The sequence below is a fragment of the Ranitomeya imitator genome, chromosome 3, assembly GCF_032444005.1.
Source record: "Ranitomeya imitator isolate aRanImi1 chromosome 3, aRanImi1.pri, whole genome shotgun sequence".
NCBI classification, from domain to species: Eukaryota; Metazoa; Chordata; class Amphibia; order Anura; family Dendrobatidae; genus Ranitomeya; species Ranitomeya imitator.
In genome coordinates, this window is record NC_091284.1 from 198,514,189 (window position 1) to 198,534,332 (window position 20,144).

Genomic DNA, 20,144 nt, shown 5'->3' on the forward strand with positions numbered 1-20,144 from the left:
CAGTAACCATAGAGGTGTCAAGGAGAACTCTGGTTACTATGTCGATGCATCGCTGACCCCCGATCATGTGACGGGGGTCGGCGATGTGGGCATTTCCGGCGGCGCGGCTGGAAGCGGTAGTTAAATGCCACTGTCAGCATTTGACAGCGGCATTTAACTAGGTAATAGCGGCGGGTGGATCTTGATTCCACTCGCCGCTATTGCGCGCACATGTCAGCTGTTCAAAACAGCTGTTCTGACTCGTTTTTTCTCCTGTATTATTGTAAAGTAGACATGTAGGAAATGTTACTTATTAAGTATTTTGTATAACATATCTCTGTGATTTAAGGGCAAAAAAATTCAGAATCACTGGGATCCGTTGAAGCATTCCAGAGTTATAACCTCATAAATGGACAGTGGTCAGAATTGTAAAAATTGGCCCGGTCATTAACGTGCAAACCACCCTTCGGGGTAAAGGGGTTAAAAAGAGTTGGATGATTTCCTCAATACATAAAATTCCAGGTTATAGTTAAATTAGTGACTGTTAGGGCTAGCGGAATGCATCAAATTATAAGAGAGATGGTATAAGGTGCATTCGCAGCCCGGGGTCCACCATGTAGAGATGGAACCTGCTGCTGAGTAATGACGGACTATATGGTGGTACAATGTGGATACACACACGGGTTAACTTCACCCTGTGTGAAGGAAGCAAACCCTGTTGCAACACAGGGCCACGGTACTGCACCAAGAGTGCAAGCAAGGAGTCTCAGGACTCTATCCCAAGACACAGGATTAGAGTACGTACAGACCACTTGCGCTCGACACCGCAACTGAGGTGTCAAAGTAACAGAAAATATAGCTTAAAGCACAAGAGTGCGTGCTGTGCCGCTTTGGTGGACGCCACTAACCACCCAGTCTTGGGATAGGAAAGCTCTCTATAAGCGCATGGCGCCGCACTGGCGGTTACAGCAATAGACGCTGTATCGTGTGTCTTTATGTTGACAGCTTAGTTGGGCGATTGTTCGCAAAAGGTGGATGCTTGCTGTCTGTCATACACAAGGGAAGGGATTTTAAAGAACGACTTGCACTCTTCAACACTCATCAACACATACACGATTCCAAATGTACACTAGCGCATGGCTGTGCAGCCATGCAAACCTTTTATAGCTGCAGCAAGAACAGGACCTTCCCAGAAGGACCAATGGGAGTCAGCCACAGAAGAAGAACACCTTCAGGACCTTCCTAAAGGACCAATGGGATTTGCTGCAGTATCTAAGCATGTGATCCTTGATTTCCAATGAGAGATCTTGCCCTGGGTATGCTCAGAAATGGAAGAGCAGGACTTAGTCCCAAACACGTCTGCTCGCCACTGTCCAGTACTGGCTACAATGGCAGAAGATGGAAAGGCAGCAGTAACCAGTCGTCCAGTATCAGCCTGAGCTAGATGCTGGTACCGATGTCTCCGCTGAGCAGACACCACTGCGGCTGGAAACGAATGGGAGACAACAGCGGAGATGGTTTGAGATTCCCCCTGTGCAGAGGTGGGATCTCAAAACCTAACAGTGACAAAATGAACAATTGGTGGAGAAAGGTTAACTCTGCTCTTCTGTTTGGGTCTATTTGAACTGAAAAAGTGTATATACACAAGTGAACAGAACATCAGGGTTTTAAACTTAATGGGTCTAGGTCTTTTTTTAAACTATGTAACACATATTATTACATTCCATTGAAATAGCACAATGTATGCTTAGTAACTGTGGCCATTTGGAGTGGTGTAATGCATGCTTTGTGATAGAGGCCATTTCGGAATAAAACAATATGTGTTTGATTGCTGTAGCCATTTTGGAGTGGAATCACAAGCACTTCATGATCACTGCCATTTTGGAGCGGTATGACATATGTTCAGTAATTGTGGCCATTTTGGAATAGTGTATGTATGCATGCCTGCTGATAGCGTACATTTTGGTAAAAAAAATCATACCTGTTTGGAGGTATTGGCCATGGAACCATATTCAAGTTCAACCTAAAACCTAACATATTCATCTAAAAAAATTTTAAAAATACCATAAGTCAGATGCTAATTGCTCATATTAGGGGAAACATTTCTTCCCCACACCATATACGGTAATGAGACTAGTTCCCTGGATCAACGTCCTATCATGGAATTTAGTGCCCATACCCTGTAATGTTATATTTGTCTAGACAAAAGGCATCCAGGCCCTCATTGAACTTTTTTGGTGAATTAATCATTGCAAAATGTTGTGGCAGAGAGTTTCATAATCTAATGGCTCTTTCAGTAAAGAATCGTTGCCTGTGATGATGGAGAAAGCTTGTTTCTTCTAGATAAAGAGGATGCCCCATTGTCATTGTTGTAGTCCTAGATGTGAAAAGATCATTAGATAGATCTCTGTACTGTTCCATCAATGTTTGGGAAAAGTAAGGTTTAGAGGCAATTTTATTACAATGTACAAACTAAATAACTCCGAGTTTGATAACCTACCTTAAAAAAATTCCTTTAAAGGGAACCAGTCAGAAGGATTTTGCTCAGTAAACTACAGATACTGTCAGGTTGGCGCTGTTACACTGATTAAAATCATACCTTGGTTGATGAAATCAATCTTGTACCTGTTGTTTAATATGTATTTTCAGTTTTCAGTTAATGAGATTCTCGTGCTACGGGGCAGACCTTTTGACTGGTCACTGATTCTTCAGTGACCTGCCCCCTATTTTACATACTGCATATACTATGTTGTGTTTAGAAAAAATAAATTTACATTGAGCAAAATGGCATCGGCAGTGGCACCTGCAGACTAGCAAGTAAAGCATTATGCCTATAGTATTACCAGCTAAAACCCCCCTGAAAAATACAGATACAGATTAAACAACAACCACAAGATGGATTTCATCAACCAATGTATCATTTTAATCAGTATAACAGTGCCAACCTGACATTGTCTGTAGGTTACTGTGTACAATCCTGCTGACAGGTTCAGCTTAACAACCTTGATCGCCCTTCTTTGCACCTGCTGTATGTCCAGCTCAGCTACAGTGATGACGAAAAGTTTTGCATTATTTTTAAAAATACTTCTGTCTGGTTATTGTGATGCCATTTTCCTTGTCATAAAGGTGATAAAAAGTGCATGAAGTTGTCATCATGTAAGGCTTTAACTTTAATCAAAATGCTTTAAAATATAGGTATGGTCATTTAATTAAAGAAAACTGACTTCCAAAAGTTTTTAATATACTATTTATTGATCACAACATAGAGAGTAATTCATTGTTTACAATGCCATAACTTAGTATTTTGTAGCATTACCTCTTGGTTTAATTACTGTACCACACCGAAGGGGCATTGAAGTCACTAGGGAATTCAAGACATCCTAAGGAATCTTGCTCCATTCCATTTACAAATCTGCAAACAATTCATCTTTATTGCTATGATTACTGGCCCCAATTCGTCTTCCTAATTCATCCCAAAGGTACTCTAAAGGGTATAAATCAGGTGATTGGCTTGGCCATTGCAACAGGCGAATATTTTTCTTAGCTAACCAATTTCCAGACCCTGCCTACTTTGGTTTTATCATGTGTCAGCATTACATTCTTCAGTATATCCTTGTACATGATAACATTCATATTTCCATCAATTCTATGTAGAGGGCCAATGACATATACAGAAAAGCAGCCCCATATCATGACATTGCCACCACCATGTTTCACTGTAGGTGTTTGGTACCTTACATCATTACGTTTTCCAATTGGGTGGTAAATATAGTGCACACCATCACTACCGAACAGATTGAACTTGGATTCACCCGACCACAACACCTTAGACTCTTTCCATTGGCTGTGTTCTTTGGCAAATTCAAATCGGACCTTCCAGTTCTTTGCAGAGATGAAAGGCTTCTTGACTGGAATTCATGCATTCAACCCTACTTCTCTTAGCCTTCACAACACAGTATGGCGACTCACTTTGACTTATATTCTTTGTTCATTTTGAGCGAAATCTGTACAGCACATTTATGGACATTAGATACTGACATTTTCTTAATTATGAGGGGCGATCCAAAAGTAATGATAATCAATACTAAACACAATGAATATAGTCAAAACATTTTATTATTTTTCTACATAGTCTCCTAACAAGTATATACATTTAGTCCATCTCTTTTCTAAACTTAGAATTCCCTTCGAAAAAAATTCTTGATCTTGACCCTCAAAAAAATCCCCAACAGCGGTTATCACGTCGCTATTGTCGTCAAATTTCTTGCCCCGGAGGTGTTCCTTGAGCCGAGGAAAGAGAAAGAAATCACTGGGGGCTAGATCTGGTGAATAGGGGGGGGGGTGTTCCACCAGTTCAAAGCCCGCTTCTTGAATGGTAGCCATGGCAACTGCAGCTTTGTGAGCCGGCACGTTATCTTGGTGAAACAGCACTCCAGCCCGCAGTTTGCCGCGCCTTCTCTCTTTGATAGCCTCCCGCAATCTTCTTATTTGTTCTGCATAGTAGGAGCACGTAATAGTGGCTCCCTTCTCCAAATAGTCCACCATAATAATTCCTTCAGCGTCCCAAAAAACGGACGCCATAACCTTCCCTGCTGAGCTTGACACTTTGAATTTCTTCGGCGTCGGTTCGTCGGCTCGTTTCCATGTCATCGATTGTTGTTTAGTTTCGGGATCAAAGTGGTGGATCCAGGTCTCGTCCATGGTCAAAAAACGTGACAAAAAATTTTCCTTGTCTGCATGGAACTTTTCGAGATTTGCTATTGAAATGTCAACTCGTTTCTTCTTTTGCTCGTTGGTTAACATTTTTTGGCACCCAACGCGCGGAGACCTATATCATATGCAATTCTTTTGCAAGGATTCTTTGAATACTGCCATATGAGATCCCTGTGACCTCAGCTACATGCCTGATAGTCACTCTTCGATCTGCCAATACAACTTCTTCAACTTTTTTAATGTTTTCTTCATTGAAGGACGTGGATGGGCGTCCTTCACGATGTTCATCTTCCATCGATGATCTTCCCAGCTTAAATTCTTTGGCCCAGCGTGCAACTGTGGAATATGGAGGAGAAGAGTCCCCCAATGTTTCCACCAAGTCGCTGTGTATGTCTTTGGTAGTCATTTTTTTCAAGCAGAGGTATTTGATGACAGCTCTGAGCTCGTTTTTTTCCATTTTGATGTTCACTCCTCGGCAGTTCATATTCAAATGAATGTAGCTCCCGGGAATCGTGGTCTATTTAAGTGATCTTTTTTTCCTGGACTAGTGGGTACCTAAGAGAGAAGAAAACATTTTATTTTAATTTCTGTGTGCAATAGAAATAACCGATTCAGTACTTTTGGATCGCCTCTCGTATGTGATCAACTTTGGAGGAAGTTTTTCGTAGTCGTTCACTTCTAGGTTTGTCAGCTGTTCCATAACCTTCTTTTTCTTTCTTTGTTATACTTGACACTTGACTCTGAGGACAGTTGAATTCCATAGCTACCTCTTTTTGGCTTTTGCCTGACTTTACTCTCAGAATAATAAGCTTTCTGACATCTGGTGATAAATTTGGCTTTGTCTTTGCCATGTTTTAACCGAAAAACACACAAACAAAAATAAAAAAATTTTAGGCAAAATTCGACTACCCATAAAAAAAATGCACATTTGGTCCAGCACATGTTGAAAACTAACACATAAAAGGATAAAACAATGGCAAACACAATTTTTATCTTTATAGCTGACAACCATTTGCTTCCGGTTTACTAAAATCACCAGGAGAATGTCATCACAACAACCAGACAGGAGTAATCATACTTTAAAAAAGTTTAAAACTTTTAGTCGCCACTATATATGCTGGATCACAAAATGATACAAAGTATTCCAAGTTCTGCTGCACTAGTGACTTGTATAGAGGCAAAATTATGTACTTATCAAGAGCAAAAACAGTCATGGCCGAAAGTCTTTGCACCCTTGAAGCTGTTCCAGAAAATGAAGTATTTATCCTTGAAATTGTGTGAAATTATGTTCAGTTTGCCTTTTTTCTCTATTTTTTGTGTTGTTCCAATACATACGAAGGAATAAACATTTGTTTAACAAATCTTGTGAAATTGAACTAATTTTCGGGGAGAAATACTTCCTTTTCTGGAACAATTTAACCCCTTTTCTGGCCTCGGACAGGATAGTACGTCAGAGGTCAGATCCCCTGCTTTGAGGTGGGCTCTGGTGGTGAGCCCACATCAAAGCCGCGACATGTCAGCTGTTATGAACAGCTGACATGTGTGCGCAATAGCGGCGAGTGGAATCGCGATCCACCCGCCGCTATTAACTAGTTAAATGCTGCTATCAAACGCTGAGAGCGGCATTTAACTACGGCTTCCGACCACGCTGCCGGAAGTGCGCTCATCGCCAACCCCCCGTCACAGCGATGCGTCAGCATAGTAACCAGAGGTCTCCTTGAGACCTCTATGGTTACTGATGCCGGCTTGCTGTGAGTGCCACCCTGTGGATGGCGCCAATAGCAAGCCTGTAATTAAGCACATAGGAGCGATCTGATGATCGCTGCTATGTAGCAGAGCCCATCAGGCTATGCCAGCTTCTAGCCTCCCATGGAGGCTATTGAAGCATGGCAAAAGTAAAAAAAATGGTTAAAAAAAATGAAATAAATAAAAAAAATATAAAAGTTTAAATCACCCCCCTTTCGCCTCATTCAAAATAAAACAATAAAAACAAAATCAAATATACACATATTTGGTATCACTGCATTCAGAATTGCCCGATCTATCAATAAAAAAGGATTAACCTGATCGCTAAACGGCGTAGCAAGAAAAAAATTCAAAACGCCAAAATTATGTTTTTTTGGTCCCCACGAAATTGCATTAAAATGCAATAATGGGCGATCAAAAGAACACCAAAGTGGTATCCCTAAAAACATCAGCTTGGCACGCAAAAAATAAGCCCTCACCCAACCCCAGATCACGAAAAATGGAGATGCTACGGGTATCGGAAAATGGCACAATTGTTTTTTTTTTAGCAAAGTTTGGAATTTTTTTCACCACTTCGATAAAAAAGAACCTAGACATGTTTGGTGTCTATGAACTCATAATGACATGGAGAATCATAATGGCAGGTCAGTTTTAGCATTTAGCAAACCTAGCAAAAAAGCCAAACAAAAAACACGCATGGGATTGCACTTTTTTTGCAATTTCACGCACTTGGAATTTTTTTCCCATTTTCTATACATGTCATGGTAAAACCAATGATGTTGTTCCAAAGTACAACTCTTCCCACAAAAAATAAGCCCTCACATGGCCATATTGACAAAAAAATAAAAAAGTTATGGCTTTGGGAAGGAGGGGAGCGAAAAACGAACATGCAAAAACGGAAAATCCCAAGGTCATGAAGGAGTTAAAGGGTGCCAACACATTCAGTCATGACTGTATGTTCATACAATAGCATGTAATGTCAAAACATGATTGATCTTTTTCTAGATTGTTTAACAAACTGCAAGTAAGTTAAAAGCCTCTGACGTATGACACTGTTTAATTACAAAAGTGGGCCATTAATTTAAAGTGTAAAAAAAAAATGTAAATAGTGTATGGCATATAATTTTTTAAGAGAACATATCATCACAAAGTGACCTATTGCTTAAATCAGGTTTTTGTATTAAATATTTGCTTTTTAATTTTTGCTATTTTTTTTCATAAAAAATGGAAATATTGCAATTAGCACATTAACTATTGGGGCTATTTTAAACTCGCACTCTCTGTTCTTTTGGGAAATCCATATGTACCACAGCAGCTATAGACTGACTCTGATACTGTCCTTTGTAATAAAGCATCTAAGGAGCATGTACAAGGTTCATTGTGAAAAGAGAAGGAGAAGAATGGGTGGATTTTGTGTTATCCGCTGGGAATAGAGATGTTACCTATGACTGTAATCCTACCTGTGATAATAATGAGACTTCTGAAAAGTCTACTGTATAAAACTGGAAGTTTGAGTCATAAGTGCTGGTTGCAAGTGTGAAAATTGCAAGATTTATTTTCTGATATGTATAACCAATAACTTTTATAGGCAATCATGCACCAGAAAAAAATTGTGGTCTTTCCTGATGAAGAAGACTTTTGTACTTTGAAACATGTAGAATAAACCATACATTTGATAATTTGGGATATACGTCTCATCATTGATCAGCAAGTGCAGAAATCAACCACAAACCTCTCCTTTCTTTCCTGTTCTCCATACTTAGTGTGGAACACATAATGCAAAGATTGAGTCAACTCCTCTTTTTATCTGATTTCAGGTGTGATTTTCAGATTGCCCATACCTGTTACTTGTCACAGGTGAGTTTGAACGAACGTCATATGCCTGAAAGAAAGTTGTTTACCCACACATATGGAAAGGCGCAGACAATTATGTCGAGACCATTTTTAGGGTTTTGTGTGAAGTTATGTCCAATTTTCCTTTTTCTCGGTTCCAATACACACAAAATAATAAACATGTGTGTAACAAAATGTGTAATTGGACTAAATTTCTAGGAGAAATACTTCATTTTTTAGAACAATTTCAAGGGTGGCAACACTTTCGGCCATTACTGTTTGCCTCTTTTAATTCATTCCATGATTGCATTAGCCTTGGCAACAGCTGCCTGGCACAAGTTAGTAAAGTTGAGTTTGCTGTCCACCAATATATCCAAGTCTTTTTCAGTGGCATGACAATTATAACCAGTGTTTCATCATTATTTACATGGCCCAAATGCATGATATTACATTTATGTATGATAAACTTCAATTGCCATTTCTAAGCCCAATCCCCATCTTATATAATCCCTCTGTCACTTTACATTATCATACTCTGTGTTCATTTCATTAAAACTTTTAGAGTTTATATGAAAATATTGACATTTTACTTTGGATGTCCTTTATGATATCTTAAATAAATATAATTTAAAAGAAGAGGGCCCTATACTGACCCTTGTGCTACCCCCACTGTTAACTGTGGTCCAAATAGAGCATGCTCCATCAATAAAAATTACAGTTGAAATTAGAAATGTACATGCATTATTTAAAAAGACACATGTGCATGGTTTTCCCAATAGCTGACATGAAATAAGAATAAACCTTTCCCGTTTTAGGTCAAATAGCATTACCATCATTATTAATATTTTCCAAATGCCAGAATAATGAGAGATAGTTAATGTTTTAAGGCATTTTTACTACTTACTGCAAAGTCAAACGTTTACATACATTTCATTAGTATTTGCTACCATTGCCCTTAAACTGAATGACTTGGGTCAAACGTTTGGGATATCCTTCCACAAGCTTCTCACAAAAGTTGGTTGGTATTTGGGCCCATTCCTCCTGACAAAACTGGTGTAACTCATCCAGATTTGTAGGTCACCTTGCTCACACCTGCCTTTTCAACTTTCCCCATAAATTTTTTTAGAAGTTCGTAGGCTTCCAAGCTTCTCCCTTTTTCTATCAAACGAAACGATGGTCACTACGCTCAAAAAATTCTATTTTAGTTTCATCAGACCACAGGACATGTCTCTGTTATGAAAGGCAATTCAGTACTGCAATGGACATAGCGGTCAGAGCACATACAGTGATCTGACAATAACCCAAAATCATAGAACGAGCTCTGAGACGTGGGAACTCTGCAGACCGCAATCCCTAATCCTCTCCAAACAACACTAGAGGCAGCCGTGGATTGCGCCTAACTCTGCCTATGCAACTCGGCACAGCCTGAGAAACTAACTAGCCTGAAGATAGAAAATAAGCCTACCTTGCCTCAGAGAAATACCCCAAAGGAAAAGGCAGCCCCCACATATAATGACTGTGAGTTAAGATGAAAAGACAAACGTAGAGATGAAATAGATTCAGCAAAGTGAGGCCCGACTTTCTTAACAGATCGAGGATAGAAAAGGTAACTTTGCGGTCTACACAAAACCCTAAAGAAAACCACGCAAAGGGGGCAAAAAGACCCTCCGTACCGAACTAACGGCACGGAGGTACACCCTTTGCGTCCCAGAGCTTCCAGCAACAAATTAGACAAGCTGGACAGAAAAAATAGCAAACAAATAGCAAAGAAGAACTTAGCTATGCAGAGCAGCAGGCCACAGGAATGATCCAGGGAAAAGCAAGTCCAACACTGGAACATTGACAGGAAGCCAGGATCAAAGCATTAGGTGGAGTTAAGTAGAGAAGCACCTAATGACCTCACCAGATCACCTGAGGGAGGAAACTCAGAAGCCGCAGTACCACTTCCCTCCACCAACAGAAGCTCACAGAGAGAATCAGCCGAAGTACCACTTGTGACCACAGGAGGAAGCTTTGCCACAGAATTCACAACAGTACCCCCCCCCTTGAGGAGGGGTCACCGAACCCTCACCAGAGCCCCCAGGCCGACCAGGATGAGCCACATGAAAGGCACGAACAAGATCGGGAGCATGGACATCAGAGGCAAAAACCCAGGAAATATCTTCCTGAGCACAACCCTTCCATTTAACCAGATACTGGAGTTTCCGTCTAGAAACACGAGAATCCAAAATCTTCTTCACAATATACTCCAATTCCCCCTCCACCAAAACCGGGGCAGGAGGATCAACAGATGGAACCATAGGTGCCACGTATCTCCGCAACAATGACCTATGGAATACGTTATGTATGGAAAAAGAATCTGGAAGGGTCAGACGAAAAGACACAGGATTAAGAACCTCAGAAATCCTATACGGACCAATGAAATGAGGTTTAAACTTAGGAGAGGAAACCTTCATAGGAATATGACGAGAAGATAACCCACACGGCGTCTGCGATTAGCGAAACCTTGAGCCTTCTCCTGGGACAAGGTCAAATTGTCCACTACATGAGTCCAAATCTGCTGCAACCTGTCCACCACAGTATCCACACCAGGACAGTCCGAAGACTCAACCTGTCCTGAAGAGAAACGAGGATGGAACCCAGAATTGCAGAAAAATGGCGAAAGCAAGGTAGCCGAGCTGGCACGATTATTAAGGGCGAACTCAGCCAAAGGCAAAAAGGACACCCAGTCATCCTGATCGGCAGAAACAAAGCATCTCAGATATGTTTCCAAGGTCTGATTGGTTCGTTCAGTCTGGCCATTAGTCTGAGGATGGAAAGCCGAGGAAAAAGACAAGTCAATGCCCATCCTACCACAAAAGGCTCGCCAAAACCTTGAAACAAACTGGGAACCTCTGTCAGAAACGATATTCTCTGGAATGCCATGTAAACGAACCACATGCTGGAAGAACAATGGCACCAAATCAGAGGAGGAAGGCAATTTAGACAAGGGTACCAAATGGACCATCTTAGAAAAGCGATCACAGACCACCCAAATGACTGACATCTTTTGAGAAACGGAAAGATCAGAAATAAAATCCATAGAGATATGTGTCCAAGGCCTCTTCGGGACCGGCAAGGGCAAAAGCAACCCACTGGCACGAGAACAGCAGGGCTTAGCCCGAGCACAAATCCCACAGGACTGCACAAAAGTACGCACATCCCGCGACAGAGACGGCCACCAAAAGGATCTAGCCACTAACTCTCTGGTACCAAAGATTCCAGGATGACCAGCCAACACCGAACAATGAACCTCAGAGATAACTTTATTGGTCCACTTATCAGGGACAAACAGTCTCTCCGCTGGACAACGATCAGGTTTATTAGCCTGAAATTTTTGCAGCACCCGCCGCAAATCAGGGGAGATGGCAGACACAATTACTCCTTCCTTGAGGATACCCGCCGGCTCAGACAAACCCGGAGAGTCGGGCACAAAACTCCTAGACAGAGCATCCGCCTTCACATTTTTAGAACCCGGAAGGTACGAAATCACAAAGTCAAAACGGGCAAAAAACAGCGACCAACGAGCCTGTCTAGGATTCAACCGCTTAGCAGACTCAAGATAAGTCAAGTTCTTATGATCAGTCAATACCACCACGCGATGCTTAGCTTCTTCAAGCCAATGACGCCACTCCTCGAATGCCCACTTCATGGCCAGCAACTCTCGGTTGCCCACATCATAATTTTGCTCAGCAGGCGAAAACTTCCTGGAAAAAAAAGCGCATGGTTTCATCACTGAGCAATCAGAACCTCTCTGCGACAAAACAGCCCCTGCTCCAATCTCAGAAGCATCAACCTCGACCTGGAACGGAAGAGAAACATCTGGTTGACACAACACAGGGGCAGAAGAAAAACGACGCTTCAACTCTTGAAAAGCTTCCACAGCAGCAGAAGACCAATTGACCAAATCAGCACCCTTCTTGGTCAAATCGGTCAATGGTTTGGCAATACTAGAAAAATTGCAGATGAAGCGACGATAAAAATTAGCAAAGCCCAGGAACTTTTGCAGACTTTTCAGAGATGCCGGCTGAGTCCAATCATGGATGGCTTGGACCTTAACAGGATCCATCTCGATAGTAGAAGGGGAAAAGATGAACCCAAAAATGAAACCTTCTGCACACCAAAGAGACACTTTGATCCCTTCACAAACAAAGAATTAGCATGCAGGACCTGAAAAACTGTTCTGACCTGCTTCACATGAGACTCCCAATCATCCGAGAAGATCAAAATGTCATCCAAGTACACAATCAGGAATTTATCCAGGTACTCTCGGAAGATGTCATGCATAAAGGACTGAAACACTGATGGAGCATTGGCAAGTCCGAATGGCATCACTAGATACTCAAAATGACCCTCGGGCGTATTAAATGCAGTTTTCCATTCATCTCCTCGCCTGATTCGCACCAGATTATACGCACCACGAAGATCTATCTTGGTGAACCAACTAGCCCCCTTAATCCGAGCAAACAAATCAGATAACAATGGCAAGGGGTACTGAAATTTAACCGTGATCTTATTTAGAAGGCGGTAATCTATACAAGGTCTCAGCGAACCATCCTTCTTGGCTACAAAAAAGAACCCTGCTCCTAATGGTGACGATGACGGGCGAATATGCCCCTTCTCCAGGGATTCCTTCACATAACTGCGCATAGCGGCGTGCTCAGGCACAGATAAATTAAACAGTCGACCTTTTGGGAATTTACTACCAGGAATCAAATTGATAGCACAATCACAATCCCTATGCGGAGGTAGGGCATCGGACTTGGGCTCATCAAATACATCCCGGTAATCAGACAAGAACTCTGGAACCTCAGAAGGGGTGGATGACAAAATTGACAGAAATGGAACATCACCATGTACCCCCTGACAACCCCAGCTGGACACCGACATGAATTTCCAATCTAATACTGGATTATGGGCTTGTAGCCATGGCAACCCCAACACGACCACATCATGCAGATTATGCAACACCAGAAAGCGAATAACCTCCTGATGTGCAGGAGCCATGCACATGGTCAGCTGGGTCCAGTAATGAGGCCTATTCTTGGCCAAAGGCGTGGCATCAATTCCTCTCAATGGAATAGGACACTGCAAGGGCTCTAAGAGAAACCCACAACGCTTAGCATACTCCAAGTCCATCAAATTCAGGGCAGCGCCTGAATCCACAAATGCCATGACAGAATACGATGACAAAGAGCAGATCAAGGTAACAGACAGAAGAAATTTTGACTGTACCGTACCAATGGTGGCAGACCTAGCAAACCGCTTAGTGCGCTTAGGACAATCAGAGATAGCATGAGTGGAATCACCACAGTAGAAACACAGCCCATTCAGACGTCTGTGTTCTTGCCGTTCAACTCTGGTCAAAGTCCTATCGCACTGCATAGGCTCAGGTTTAAGCTCAGGTAATACCGCCAAATGGTGCACAGATTTACGCTCACGCAAGCGTCGACCGATCTGAATGGCCAAAGACATAGACTCATTCAAACCAGCAGGCATAGGAAATCCCACCATGACATCCTTAAGGGCTTCAGAGAGACCCTTTCTGAACATAGCTGCCAGCGCAGATTCATTCCATTGAGTGAGCACGGACCACTTTCTAAATTTCTGACAATATACCTCTATCTCATCCTGACCCTGACAAAGAGCCAGCAAATTTTTCTCTGCCTGATCCACTGAATTAGGTTCATCGTACAGCAATCCGAGCGCCAGGAAAAACGCATCGATATTACTCAATGCAGGATCTCCTGGCGCAAGAGAAAATGCCCAGTCCTGAGGGTCGCCGCGCAAAAAAGAAATAACAATCAAAACCTGTTGAACTGGATCACCAGAGGAGCGAGGTTTCAAGGCCAGAAATAATTTACAATTATTTTTGAAACTCAGAAACTTAGTACTATCTCCAAAAAACAAATCAGGAATAGGAATTCTTGGTTCTAACATAGATTTCTGATCAATAGTGTCTTGAATCTTTTGTACTCTTGCCGAGAGCTGATCCACAGATGAAGACAGACTTCTAATGTCCATCGCTACACCTGTGTACTGAACCACCCAAATGTCTAGGGGAAAAAAAAGGCAAAACACAGTGCAAAGAAAAAAAACATGGTCTCAGAACTTCTTTTTTCCTTATATTGAGAATCATTAGTACTTTTGGCTTCCTGTACTGTTATGAAAGGCAATTCAGTACTACAATGGACATAGCAGTCAGAGCACATACAGGTCCTTCTCAAAAAATTAGCATATAGTGTTAAATTTCATTATTTACCATAATGTAATGATTACAATTAAACTTTCATATATTATAGATTCATTATCCACCAACTGAAATTTGTCAGGTCTTTTATTGTTTTAATACTGATGATTTTGGCATACAACTCCTGATAACCCAAAAAACCTGTCTCAATAAATTAGCATATTTCACCCATCCAATCAAATAAAAGTGTTTTTTAATAACAAACAAAAAAACCATCAAATAATAATGTTCAGTTATGCACTCAATACTTGGTCGGGAATCCTTTGGCAGAAATGACTGCTTCAATGCGGCGTGGCATGGAGGCAATCAGCCTGTGACACTGCTGAGATGTTATGGAGGCCCAGGATGCTTCAATAGCGGCCTTAAGCTCATCCAGAGTGTTGGGTCTTGCGTCTCTCAACTTTCTCTTCACAATATCCCACAGATTCTCTATGGGGTTCAGGTCAGGAGAGTTGGCAGGCCAATTGAGCACAGTAATACCATGGTCAGTAAACCATTTACCTGTGGTTTTGGCACTGTGAGCAGGTGCCAGGTCGTGCTGAAAAATGAAATCTTCATCTCCATAAAGCATTTCAGCCGATGGAAGCATGAAGTGCTCCAAAATCTCCTGATAGCTAGCTGCATTGACCCTGCCCTTGATGAAACACAGTGGACCAACACCAGCAGCTGACATGGCACCCCACACCATCACTGACTGTGGGTACTTGACACTGGACTTCAGGCATTTTGGCATTTCCTTCTCCCCAGTCTTCCTCCAGACTCTGGCACCTTGATTTCCGAATGACATGCAAAATTTGCTTTCATCAGAAAAAAGTACTTGGGACCACTTAGCAACAGTCCAGTGCTGCTTCTCTGTAGCCCAGGTCAGGCGCCTCTGCCGCTGTTTATGGTTCAAAAGTGGCTTTACCTGGGGAATGCGGCACCTGTAGCCCATTTCCTGCACACGCCTGTGCACGGTGGCTCTGGATGTTTCCACACCAGACTCAGTCCACTGCTTCCTCAGGTTCCCCAAGGTCTGGAATCGGTCCTTCTCCACAATCTTCCTCAGGGTCCGGTCTCCTCTTCTCGTTGTACAGCGTTTTCTGCCACATTGTTTCCTTCCAACAGACTTACCATTGAGGTGCCTTGATACAGCACTCTGGGAACAGCCTATTTGTTGAGAAATTTCTTTCTGGGTCTTACCCTCTTGCTTGAGGGTGTCAATGATGGCCTTCTTGACATCTGTCAGGTCGCTAGTCTTACCCATGATGGGGGTTTTGAGTAATGAACCAGGCAGGGAGTTTATAAAAGCCTCAGGTATCTTTTGCATGTGTTTAGAGTTAATTAGTTGATTCAGAAGATTAGGGTAATAGGTCGTTTAGAGAACCTTTTCTTGATATGCTAATTTATTGAGACAGGTTTTTTGGGTTATCAGGAGTTGTATGCCAAAATCATCAGTATTAAAACAATAAAAGACCTGACAAATTTCAGTTGGTGGATAATGAATCTATAATATATGAAAGTTTAATTGTAATCATTACATTATGTTAAATAATGAAATTTAACACTATATGCTAATTTTTTGAGAAGGACCTGTACAGTGATCTGACAATAACCCAAAATCATAGAACGAGCTCTGAGACGTGGGAACTCTGCAGACCGCAATCCCTAATCCTCTCCAAACAACACTAGAGGCAGCCGTGGATTGCGCCTAACTCTGCCTATGCAACTCGGCACAGCCTGAGAAACTAACTAGCCTGAAGATAGAAAATAAGCCTACCTTGCCTCAGAGAAATACCCCAAAGGAAAAGGCAGCCCCCCACATATAATGACTGTGAGATAAGATGAAAAGACAAACGTAGAGATGAAATAGATTCAGCAAAGTGAGGCCCGACTTTCTTAACAGATCGAGGATAGAAAAGGTAACTTTGCGGTCTACACAAATCCCTAAAGAAAACCACGCAAAGGGGGCAAAAAGACCCTCCGTACCGAACTAACGGCACGGAGGTACACCCTTTGCGTCCCAGAGCTTCCAGCAACAAATTAGACAAGCTGGACAGAAAAAATAGCAAACAAATAGCAAAGAAGAACTTAGCTATGCAGAGCAGCAGGCCACAGGAATGATCCAGGGAAAAGCAAGTCCAACACTGGAACATTGACAGGAAGCCAGGATCAAAGCATTAGGTGGAGTTAAGTAGAGAAGCACCTAACGACCTCACCAAATCACCTGAGGGAGGAAACTCAGAAGCCGTAGTACCACTTCCCTCCACCAACAGAAGCTCACAGAGAGAATCAGCCGAAGTACCACTTGTGACCACAGGAGGAAGCTTTGCCACAGAATTCACAACATGTCTCCAAAAATTAAGGTCTTTGTTCCTGAGTGCATATGCAAACATTAATCTGACTTTTTTTATATTTATTTTGGAGTAATGGCTTCTTCTTGGCAGAGTGGCCTTTCAGCATATGTTGATAGAGTACTCCTTTCACTGTGGATAATGACACAATCTTGCCAGCTTCCTTCATCATCTTTACAAGGTCTTTTGCTTTTGCCCTTGGGTAGATATGCACGTCGGACCAAAACACCTTCATCTCTGGAACACAGAAACCCGTCTCCTTCCTGAGTGGTATGATGGCTGGACATTCCCATCTTGTTTGCGTATAATTGTTTGTAAAGATGAATGAGACACCTTCAGGTATCTTGAAATTGTACCCAAGGATGAGCAAGACTTGTGCAAGTCCACAATTCTCTTCTTGATATCTTGGCTGATTTGTTTAGACTTTCCCATGATGCTACACAAATAAGCAGTGTGTTTCAAGTGCATCCAAATACATCCACAGGTGTGTATCTAATTAACTCAGATGTTGCCAAAAAACATCAGAAGCTTCCAAACACATTACATCGTCATATAGGAAGTCCAGAATTGTTTAAAGGCATAGTAATCTTAGTGTATGTAAACTTTTGACTTTGTAGTAAGTAATAAAAATGCCTTAAAACATTTGCTTTCTCTCATTAGTCTGGCATTTCGCAAATATTACTAATTATGGTAATTCTAATTGACCTAAAACGAGAAACGTTTATTCTGATTTTATGTCAGATATTGAGAAAAACATGCATATGTGTCTTTTTATATAGTGTATGTAAACTTCTGGTTTCAACTGTATGTGTTTCCTATAATTAAGGTAGTTGCTATCCTAATTATGCATATACAGTACTTACCCAGCCCTATTGTTCTTATTTTATGGACCACTGTTTTATGTGATGTATTGAATGTTTTTGAATCTTCCAAACAGTCCTTACCCTGGTGTATGTTGGAACTTACCTTTTCATAGAAGCTGATCAGATTAATATGACATAACTGATCCTGCATAAGCCCATGTTGATGCTGGTTGATGTGCAAAAATTGTTGGCGTGCATCGGCTATGCTGACTGTAAAGAGACATCTTACTTTTGATTTATAGATTTCTCCCCTCAAACTAATTAGAAAGTAGAATAAACATGAGTCATAAAAATTGGGTACTGGGAGAACACTTTCTCGAGCCTTGCACATTACACAATAAGTAGTGCATAAGGTGTAGTTTATTACTTCCAATGCTTTATGTACCGGTCACCAATATGTGAAGTGGTAAATTAATATTTCCATCAAGAATATTTCTAACATATTCATAGGTTCTATTACAAATTTCAGGGAGTTGTGAGTTATTCAACTTGCACCCGATCTGGTGAGGTCTTGAAACAGCTGAGCAAACAAATATACCTATCCATCCATGTGATGATGTGTGAACACCTCACCAGGAGATATGCTGGCAATGGGACCCTCATTCTCTGTTCCAGCCCAAGGTGCTAATCCAAAATGTGGGATGTACGTCAATCCATATGCCGTAAATAATGATAATTCTACATAAAAATAGCCCTTTAAGAACATGTTTACATTATGCAATTTGCTGCAGTTGTTCAGTTACTCTTACAGAAAGTAAGCTTCCATAGCTACAAGCCTAGCCATACTCATAGTAGTATTAGCTTGATAATAGCTTGTTGCACTTTCTTATCAATGTGCAGCTTTGCAAGAGAGGTGGAACTTCGAAGAGATAGCTAAAAATGGGTCAATAGTTCTATGTGACATAAACAGTAACCATAATCTAAGGTTCACCTTGATTAACCTTCACGCATACATTAGGGAGGCATATCTACAGTAATCGATTAATGGATTGCTATATGGCTCTGTTTACCGGCACTGATGTTGTCACTACTATTTTTATGTATTTAAAAACATATGATGTCAAGAACTACAGTAAAGGCTTCTAGTGAAAGAGTAAGCTTTGTTTTAATTTTTATTTCATACATCGATAACAGTGGACATGAATAGATCTTTTTTAATTCGAATTCGACTAACTTTCCCCCAAAATTTTATTTGCGGTGAAAAAATGAGTGTGAAACTTAATACAGGAAAGTTTGTTTCGAAAGCACACATGGGTGGAGAGAAGAGATAGGACCCGACTAATTATAAGAGCTCACACTCTACAGGAAAGAGAGGACCCTGCTGATCATAAGAGCTTACACTCTTTCATACTTGCAGTCATATGCCGACTAGCATCTCTTCCTGCATCTCTCAATGAAACAGGTGCTGTAGTAGCTCACTGAAAATTGAGAGATTTGAGAAGAGCAGCTAGTCGTCACACGGCTGCAAGTATGCAAATTGCATACGAGTGGTCAGATGATGACTACTCAAACAGCTTAAGCTGTGTATAGGAGAGGACACTAGACTGACTTTTTGCCCCATTGAAGGAAAACCTAGATTTGCCTCTGTGATACATCATGGAGAGGTATGGGATAACTGGTGTTATGGCCCCTAGTGTATCACCCCAATAGTTGACTATGTAGTTCCTCCCTGTCTCTGTGCTGTCAATGACAATCGGGAGAGAACAGTGGCTGTCTTAGGGAAGGGAAGTTCTTGAGCTGGAAGAGGGCTCATCATTAGCTTTGCCATAATACTGATGCTTTTATATGAAGGGATGGAAGGAACTTCTCTTGACATGTAGAGGAGGGTGAAGCTGCGTACCAGTGCTCAAAGGAATTATGGGATTTTGCAGTAGATATGCAAATTCAGCATTGAGGGGGAAAAATATAAACTCCTGCCACATGTGAGTACAGGATGTTCAGTAGCAGTCACGAGCCAGAGCTCTTGCTCTTTAAGAGATTTAAAAAATTACCTTCCAGCAGAATTACAGAAAAAAAACAGTGCAACAACGGGTTCCTATATCGGCCTACAATTTTATAAAAGAAACGAGATGGCAGCCCGATTCTAAAGAATCGGGAGTCTAGAATCCATATATACTTTATTTATTCAAATGTAAGAATAATACAATTAATAAATAATAGTAAGAAAGAACAAAAAATGGCTGCACTTACCAGCTCTTGAGAATTCTTGTTATTTAAGAAATTGCTGGGCAATAATGGACAATGTCCTTATGTGGCAAATAATAGAGCAATATACCCAATGTGGCAAAGAAGAGGTTAATAAACGGCAGTCTCTCAGTATAACAGTCAGTGAATAATAGGCAGTATATGGAGAAAACACCAAACAAAAGTTCAAAATTGGTGTGAAAA

The 20,144-nt window shown here is 41.3% G+C and overlaps 1 long non-coding RNA gene across 1 annotated transcript in view; it reads left to right on the plus strand.

Annotated features, from left to right (window-relative positions):
• LOC138671993 (uncharacterized) overlaps window positions 1-20,144 on the plus strand; it is a 165,995-nt gene that overhangs the window by 35,985 nt on the left and 109,866 nt on the right. The window contains exon 2 of the long non-coding RNA XR_011319520.1: window positions 8,256-8,295. This is a non-coding gene — a long non-coding RNA (uncharacterized lncRNA). The remainder of the gene's footprint in view (window positions 1-8,255; window positions 8,296-20,144) is intronic.